Here is a 9631-nt window from a genome sequence, read left to right as displayed (position 1 = left end):
TATGAAGGTGGGATTTTGCCTTAGAAAAATAATAGGAAGTGAGTTGAGGCAAAAAGGAATAAAATGAAATAAAAAGAAGTGAAGGTCAAGGATTGAACCTTGAACCTCTTATATTATATTTCATAGAATTAATGGGTAATAACCAGTTGGGATAGGAATAATATGTTGATAACAAAGGAGGGAAACTCATGATAAAGGTAAGAGTAAAAGCTAGCCAAAAGAAAACAAGAAAGGAGCAAGAGAAAGACAACTTGTCTTCCTCCCTTTCTCTCCTTCTTCCTCTTTGGTTTTGTCGAAAATTTAAAGAGGGATTAAGGGGATTCATTCCCCCTTATTTCACCATGAATGATGAGGATAAATAAATAAATAAAAATAAAAATAAAATAGAAAAAAAGGCTAAGGGAGAAGGAAAGCAAAAACTAAGTTTGCTACCTCTTCCCCCTTAACATAAAAGAGAATATGTAAAGGGAAAATTCTATTTTCTCTCATTTTTCTCATTCTCTCCTCTCCCTCACCGAAACCTCAGTTCCCCCTCTCCTCCATCTTCGGCCCCAAGCCAAGGTTTTCCCTAAGAAAGCCTAAGATACAAGGAGGACTTAGCAAAGGAATCAAGGGAAAGGAACTAGAAGAAGAGACTACTTCTTCTTCACCATACCTTAGATCCACAAGCGAAAAGGATGTAAGCTTCCCCTCACCTGTGGTACAAGGCGTTTTAAGTGTTTTTCAGATTTTATGAAGATTTTAAAACCTAGAAACAAGTTTGAGAAAATTCGGCCAAGAAGGGCTTTCAAAAATCTAATGATGTTTAAACTAGTCTTCACTACATGATAGATTTTTCTATGCTATGTAGAAGGGTTCTTCTTCATGTTTTTATACCTATATGATGCTTGATCAGAGGAGTACTGAACCCTAGAATTTCGGCCAAAAAATATTCTTAAGAGGCTAGGGAAATTTATTGTTTTACCCAACTAGTACAAGGTTCTCCCTATGAAATATTAAGGATCATGTATTAGTTTTTCTTCCTTAGAAGATATTTGAAACTAAAAGAAAACCCACTCATATGATTTGGTCAAGAAAGGGTTTAGGGTTAGGAAGACCTTTAAATTTAAATAACCATGCTCATGTGATAGAATACAAAGATCTTAAAGGATTTGTATGCCTGAATATTGCTAGAATTTCATGAACTCCTTCTTAGGGGTTTTCGGCCATGATGAGATGGGTAGCTTAGAAAAGCTTAAACAAAATTTTAATATGCTCAAGACCTCTGTGTTGTGTAGATATGAAAGTTGTTTAATGCCCTCATGCTTAATTAGGGTGTAGAAAAATTAGTTGCATGACATATAATATGTATGACCACAAGGGGTCCTAGCTTATTCATGAACCAATTTGTATATATGTTTCTTAGTAACTTTTGCCATGAAACTTACATAGGTTTTTCATGCTTTAGGCCACTTAAAAACCTAGCTAAGGAATGGTAGGTTTCGGCCATGAGAAAAAAAAAATAAAAGAAAAAGAGAAAAAGAAACCTAGAAAGCCTAAGACACAATTCATATGTATACTCATTATGCTTGTCCTTATACATGCTATGAAACTTGTATAAATTCTCATGCTTTTAGGCTATTTGAAGCAAGTTTATATTCTGTGAGTTTCGGCCAAGTAGGGTTTAAAAGACCTAGAGGCCTTAGAAATGAAACCAAATGTGTTAAAAGTACTTCTTATGAAAATAGGATAATGTGTTGATTGTTTCACATGCTTGTATAATTTTTCCATGACCTAAATGAACCCTTGAATGTTTCGGTCATGAAGGAATAGATGCCCTAGAAACCCTAGGACTTAAATTAAATATGCTCATGTCACTCTACATGAAATATGATAAGTAGAAAGCCAAGGTTCAATTGCTATATGTTGTTTTATGACCTAAAATGATGCTAGGGTATGTTTCGGCCATAACTATTGTATGATGCCTTGTATGAATTTATACATAATGTTAGTCCAAGTTCACATGCTTGTATGCTTGTTTGTAGCCCTAATGAGAACTTGTTAAATTTCGGCCATGACATATGATAAGGGCTTAAAGAACTTAGGAACTAATTCAAATGTGTCAAATGTGTTTACCTTGTTCCTTGGTAAAAATGTTATAAATATGATTTAAAGTTGTCCATGCTTTTATATCATATGGAACCTTGTTTCACACCTTAAGGATTCGGCCATATGAAATTAGGGACTTAAGGAACTTAGAAACTAAGTTAATCATGTTTATAATGCTTCCTATGAAAATGTTATGATGATAATTTAGGTGCCACATGCTTGGATGTTGTGTTTAACCTAAATTGAGCTCTAAAGGGTTTTGGCCACAAGGGTTTAGGAAGCTTAAAACCAAGATAAATATGATACAATGTTTCCTATGATAGGATAATCACAAGATACACCCTTATGCTTAAAATGTATGCTTGTGATTTATGACTTATGATATGATATGCATGCTTTTATGATATGATATGCTTTGTGCTAAAAATATGCATGCTTATGTTATGATATGTGGTTAAATTATGCATGCTTTAATGCTATGTTTAGTGCTTAAAATATGCATGCTTTCATGATATGCTATGTGGTTAAATCATGCATGCTTGATGATATGCTTTATGCTTAAGATATGCATGTTTTTATGATCTATGCCTAAGTGATGCATATTGTTATGACATGATGTATGCCTAAGTGATGCATGCCTTTATGACATGATGTATGCCTAAGTGATGCATACCTTATGATATGATGTATGCCTAAGTGATGCATACTTTTATGACATGATGTATGCCTAAGTGATGCATACCTTTATGATATGATGTGTGCCTAAGTGATGCATGCTTTTATGATACATGATATGTATGACATGTACTTTACTTTATGTGTGAGTGGCTTGTACCAAGGGTGGGCTCCATAAGCGCCCCGGGGACTAAGGACCTCGTTAGGGATGGGCTCCTAAGTGCCCCTAGGACTAAGGGCCTAGTATGTTTGCCTCGTAGGGTTCAAGACTTGCTACCTTGGACCTACAAGGTTGCGCGCAATATGTAAGTGGTACATAGCCGGGATCCCCCTTATGTTGAGATTACTTTCAAGTATATATGTAAAAGAAAATGGTTTTAAAGATCATGAGACATACACATGTTTTTCGGATATATGTTTTCCAAAATCATATTGCATACACCTTATGATTATGCTATGTTTCATGCTATGCTCTTGATTATGATATGCCATGATAAGGTATGATAATGTTATGTTCATGCTATACCTTATAGACATGTTTCGGCCATGGATATGTTGATGCTTGATATATAGATTTCGGCCATGGATATGATGATGCCTTGATGTACATGTTCGGCCATAGTTATGATGCTTTGATATACATGTTTCGGCCATGCTTTGATATACCATGATACTTGGTTGTTATGCCATGTCTAGCTATGTTTTATGCAATGCACTAGGTATATGTTTCGGCCATGATGATGTTTGATATGCCATGACTAGTGGTGATTATATTATGATGCATGATATGCTTGAATAGAATGCTAGGTTATGCCATGATTAGTTGAGATTATGACTTGTTGATACATTCTTGATTATGTGCTGATTTTTGGTTTTAGTGAGTAGGAAAGGAACTTACTGAGCCATGAGTGCTCATAGCTTACTTTCCTTGTACCACAGATAAAGGAAAAAGCTGGATGAGTTAAAGGAGCAGCAGGAGGGGCAACGAAGATGTGTGTGGCGGTGGCTAGGCAACTAATTAAGAACCTGCTTTAAAACCTTTAAGAACTATGCTTTGGTTTTGTGAAATGTAATACACTATTGGTGACTTGATATTAAGTTTTTATTGATTTTGTTATCATGTTATGAAACCATGTTAGTGTAGTTCGGTTTGAAATAAGTTAAGAAAAATAATTTTTAAGTCTTCCGCTGTAATACGTACGTAGAGTATCGTAGCTCCGTCCCTTAGGGTTAGCAGGGAGGGCGGGCGTTACAAATGCAAACTAAACACTATATTCTATTTCAATTTTTGTTATTTTTAAATTGGGTATAAGATACGTTTTTGGTACTATGTGAAGGAAGATGATAAGTTTTCTTCTATTTTTTGTGCATTATGTTATGGTGTAGGAAATTTTTTATTTTTATTTTTTGGGCAATTTTATACACTTTGATTGTTTATGGTGTAGGAAATTTGATTGTCATTTTTACTGTATGATAATGAAGTAAGAAATCACTGGAATATGTTTTTTGCTTAACTAATTTTTCTATATTTAAGAATTAGCTAGAAATTTGTTGTATACATGACTCTTAAATGTTTACTAGTGAGTTACTCCTGGATTTCAAATTATACCTTATCAATCACCATTGAATGACATTGAGATATGGAATATTAATGTAAATGATGATTTATCTATTGTTTAATGTTTGTATCTGCCAACATTGTTGTATTAATGATACTTTTAATTGTCCTTTTACTTATTTATTGACTATTTTGTATTGGCTTTTGTTCTATATCTATAACAATAACTTCATGCAATTTTTTAGCATTATTTTTAGGTTAATACTGACAATGGTGAATTAAAGAAAGTAAAAGTTGATTCAAAATATCAGAGGACAAGAATTGAGAGACAAGGATCTTCAAGATGAACATGAATCATATGATACAACATCAAATTCACAATTGGATGCACAAAATGGTGCATTGGAACTAGATCAAAACGAGGAGTTTACTAAGGAGATGCTTACATCTCAAAGGCAACAAAATAAACGTGGGAGGACAGTGATGAGGGATGTGCATGCATTAGCTCCTGATGACGTACCTGTAGTGCAATTTAATGAAAGAGGCTAGCCTTATGGGGATATACAACCAGTTCTTGCCAATTTTGTGGGTACTATTGCTAGAAATGGGAACTTATTGCCCCATAATTTCTTGATTGGAGAAACATGCTCAAAAAACGCTTGAATGATGCATGGAGAAAAGTGACTGTAAGTTGTTAAGTGTTTAATTCTAAATTTGAATTTAATGCCTTCATATTATTTATTAATATTTATAGGCACGTTTTGATATTCCCGATCGCCATCGAGATGTTATTATGCAAATGATGGGGGCAGCATGGAGGCGATGGAGGACTGAAATCAAAGCTAAGTCTTATGATCTGAATACTCCATTGGATGAGCTTGTTTCCATTCGCCCAATTCCTCAAAAGTTGACTCCTGAAGTTTGGGAAGCATTGTGCCATTACTGGAACATTAATGAGGTAGTAAATATATTGATTGTTTTTTTTTATATATGACTAGTGTCAAGTTAAATGCAATTTTTTTAGAAAATTTCAAAAATTAATCAAGAAAATGCAAAGAAAAAAAGAGGGAGTCATGCGCTGGGTTGTACAAATATTTCATCCTTGGAGCATAAATTTGTAAGTATCAAATTGTGTTTTGTTTTTACAACTAGATTCACATAATTCATTTATTGTGTAGATCATGATAATCCTAAACTATTGAATTTCTATGATTTTACTTAATATGTCAGGATAGTGATCGATTATGATTGCTTTGCTACCCAATAATATAATTTTCTTTTTCGTGATTAGTTACTTATTTAATTGATAAAGAATATCATTTGATGTATGTTTTGTGTTTTTTTGTACAATATTATTAATGTGATGTAATTAGTTAGAGTCAGAATTTATTTCAATTATAGAGATGTGAAGTGCCTTAAAGTAGCATAAATAAAGTAATATTTCTTTGCGTGGTCTTTATGCATATTTAGTTAGAAGGTTTTTTCATTAAAATCCTTCCAATTCCTTTCATAATTCATCTCTTTGAATATTCGTTCACGGATAAAAATCCATAATATGTGTTAATGTTACTTGACACTTGATCTGAAAATGATTTTTCCATAAGTAGTTTCAGGAAAAGGGGAGAAAACCTACTCGCATTGAGATAATAAAAATAAGTCATCGAAGTAAAAAGAGAGGAGATGCTCCTGTTGATGATGAAGTGATCCGAGTTGAGGTAGTAATTTCTTTTAATTTTTCATGTTTATTTCTTAGTATTCTTCGCATTTTATCAAATATTTTTTTGATAGACTTTACTAGATGAAGCTGTGTGGCGTCGACTTCAAGACAAGCCTGAGGAAACTCAACCTATAGAAGTGCATGAGGACGCATTTCGGTTATAATTTCTTAACATTTTTTTATTTATTTATGGCGGTTAAAGTTATTACAATTATACGATATTAAGTATATTCTTTGTGTAGTGATGTTTTTGGACCCGAACATTCTGGCCGAGTTCGATGTTTAGGTGCTGGTGCACTTCCTAGCCAAGTTTTCCTTGAGATGTGTAAGCGCACAATCTATACACCAAGTTATCACTCTAATTCAAATATGACAGCTGAATTCAAGGAAATGCAAGAAAAAATAAAAGAAATGGAGGCACGGGAAGTACAAAGGCGGATAAAAACAGAGCAAATGATAAGGAAAATGCATGACCAACAACTTCAAAAATTTTTACATATTATGCAGAGTATGATATTCAGAGCTGTTGGGGGATCTCGTGGCCCATAATTGTTACCGACACAGGTAATAAAAATATTTAATATTTATTAGTAACAATTGAACCATTCAAAAATATATAAATACATGCATCATTTTAACTAATATCTTTTTTTAATAGATGGCGGCTATAATGGCAGAGATTATGCAACAAAATATAGATGCTCCATCAAATGCAAAAGGAAATGATCCTACACCTCCACCACCAACAGATCCATCTAATAATTGGATAAACTTTTTAGAGAAAAGTTTCTTTAAATTATGTTGCCACTTATTAGTGCTATTGTGTTGTGTTGTTTTGGGATATGCACATTTTTGTAAGAGAATTTCGTACTTGTTACTGATATGGTGGTGTTTTGGGGTATGCATATTTTTGTAAAAGAAGTTCGTACTTGTTGCTGATATGGTGGTGTTTTGGGTATGTAGATTTTTATAAATGAACTTCTTATTAGTTTTATGAATTGAAAGATTTAATATGAATGTTTTGTTGGTTAATCTATTGGTATTTTAATTTTTTTTTGTTGAATGTTTTCTATTGATTATTAAAAATTAGGAATTCAAAAGATTTTGTAAACAAATATTTGAAAAATGGAATGATTATAGGAGCTTCATTGGGGTCCATCATTTGAAACATGACTGGTTTTAAACTATTGCTAATACACTTATTAGAAGCGATAAATAACCGATCCAGGTAAATAAATTTAGAAGCGGCTTAATAACCGCTCTTAAACATGGTACACAGGAGTGGTTACAAACTGCTGCTGAATTACTTCTGGAGTGGTTACAAACCACTACACTATTTAACTTCAAAATCGGTTTAATATCCGCTTCTACTACATACCAACAGAAATGGTCATTAATCGCATTTGTAGTAGTTAACAAGTGTGGTTAGCAGCTATATCAACCCACATTTGGATAGGTTAAGGATCACTGATATTACAACCTATTAAGGTCGTTAATAATCGCTTCTATAGAGACATTAGCAACGGTTGTTCTGTTTTCACCACCGGTTGCTATAACCAATGTCATTGATGCTAGGAGCGCAAGCTGTTGGATCGGTGAAGTAACCGATTCAAAAGCTTTATGATCGGTTGAAAACCACTTCTATAGTTTGTTAAAACCGCACCTAAAGACCTTTTTTTTTTTGTAGTGTGTCCATCAACCCAACGCTTAACCTTACGAATTTGGACCTCTATGTATGTCTACACCGATGCCTATTTAAACTCATAAAACTTTTGAGTTTTTGGAAAGGTCATTAGCCTTTCATTCCATTGAACCTTGAAGATCATCTCGATGCCTTTCATGTTTATTGATCCTGTCCAAAAATCATGGAGACGAAAAGTTGGGGATACGGCTGTTGCATTGACTGGATATAGATCATGCTTTGATCTACAAGCATAAGAAACGTCAGTACTGAGCCAGAGAAGGGGTCTCGACGTTGGCCCTCTGACGATCAAGTCAATCACCAGCACAAAGAAGAAGACGGAATAATAGTAGCACAGGCGTAAATAGTGAATAATGTGTACCTATGCCGGTGTACAAACCCCTTTTATATAATGCCCTGGTGAATGATGTGCGCACTTTTCGAGGCATGGGCATGCTCTTGTTAGAGTGTATACTAAAAGCCTAGCTTTTGGTATAAACATTTATCTAGAAATAAGAATCACATTGGTCAAATATCTACATTTATGATAAATGTAGTTGTTCAATTAATTTATATTGTAGATAACATGGTGTGTGGTGTCACACACAGAGGATCATGTTATCAGTACCTTATAAATTATAAACAGTAGCTCACGACCATAATGGAAAGGAACAAACCATTGGAAGGTCGTAGTGTAATTAGGTATTAGTTTATCTTAACTATATAATTACACTAGTACACTTAGAGTGTATTGAGTAGGACCATTAGAGGTCGTTTCTTTTATACTGACTTTATAAAGAAACAAAGACCTCAGTTATTATGGAAGTGTGTGCTCTTAATCCTAATATAATAACAAGCACATATGTTTGATATTTATTTCTTTAATTTATCAATGGGTGAGATTTAGTTCGATGAATCAATAAACCCGATAAGTTGGGAAATGGTATCACTTATAGTGTGTGTTGTTGATTATAGAAGGAAACTGTGTCCTAGAGATACTAGGTTGATAATGTCCCCAAGAGGAGCTCATAAGGATTGTCATGTTAAACCCTGCAGGTGGACTTAGTCCGACATGACGATAAGGTTGAGTGGTACTACTCTTGGACCTAGATATTAATTAAATGAGTTGTCAGTAACTCACTTAATTAGTGGACATTCGATATCTTAAACACAGGGAGACTAACATGCTCATAATAAGAAGGAGCCCAAAATATAATTTGGGATTGGTGCGGTAGTTCAATAATAGTTCTTTAGTGGAATGAATTATTATTGATGAAATTAAGTTGTGTGTTCGGGGCGAACACGGGATGCTTAATTTCATCGGGAGACCAAAACCAATTCCTCCTCTCGGTCCCTATCGTAGCCTCTAGTATATAGAGATTTATACCCACCGCATACCCACCTTCTTACCCATCCAATGGGGCCGGCCAAGCTAGCTTGGAACCCAAGCTAGGGCCGGCCAAGACCAAGTGGATGAGTCATGTAGGTGGCCGGCCAAAGCTTGGGTCCCAAGCTTAGGTGGCCGACCACTAGAATATTAAAAGGATTTTTATTAAAATTATTTCTTATGTGGATATCATGATTTTAAAAGAGAGTTTAAAAATTAAAAATTTCCTTTTATAACTTTCTACAAAAGATTAAGAGAAGAGATTAATCTCTTTCCTTATTTGTAGATTAAAAGGATGGTTTTAATTTTTGGTAAAAACTTTCCTTATTTGTAAATCATCTACATGTTTAAAAGAGAGTTTAAAATTTGAAATCTTTCCTTATTTGTTGATTAAAGGAGGATTTTAAATTTTAAGAAAACTTTCCTTTTTAACCATGTTCATGATTTAAAAGAAAGTTTAAAAATTAATAATTCTCTTTTATTAGTTTCTACAAAAGATTGAGAAAAGATTTGATATCTTTCCTT

The 9631-nt window shown here is 33.8% G+C and overlaps 1 long non-coding RNA gene across 1 annotated transcript; it reads left to right on the top strand.

The window, feature by feature from the left end:
• The first annotated feature begins 4507 nt into the window (after positions 1 to 4507).
• LOC121987484 lies at positions 4508 to 6931 on the top strand. The gene is made up of 5 exons (XR_006113619.1): positions 4508 to 5007; positions 5076 to 6036; positions 6110 to 6195; positions 6281 to 6602; positions 6697 to 6931. It is a non-coding gene; the product is annotated as an uncharacterized LOC121987484 (long non-coding RNA).
• Positions 6932 to 9631: the final 2700 nt, after the last annotated feature.

The sequence above is a fragment of the Zingiber officinale genome, chromosome 5B, assembly GCF_018446385.1.
Source record: "Zingiber officinale cultivar Zhangliang chromosome 5B, Zo_v1.1, whole genome shotgun sequence".
Taxonomy (NCBI): Eukaryota; Viridiplantae; Streptophyta; class Magnoliopsida; order Zingiberales; family Zingiberaceae; genus Zingiber; species Zingiber officinale.
This window is presented reverse-complemented; position numbering and strand designations above follow the sequence as displayed.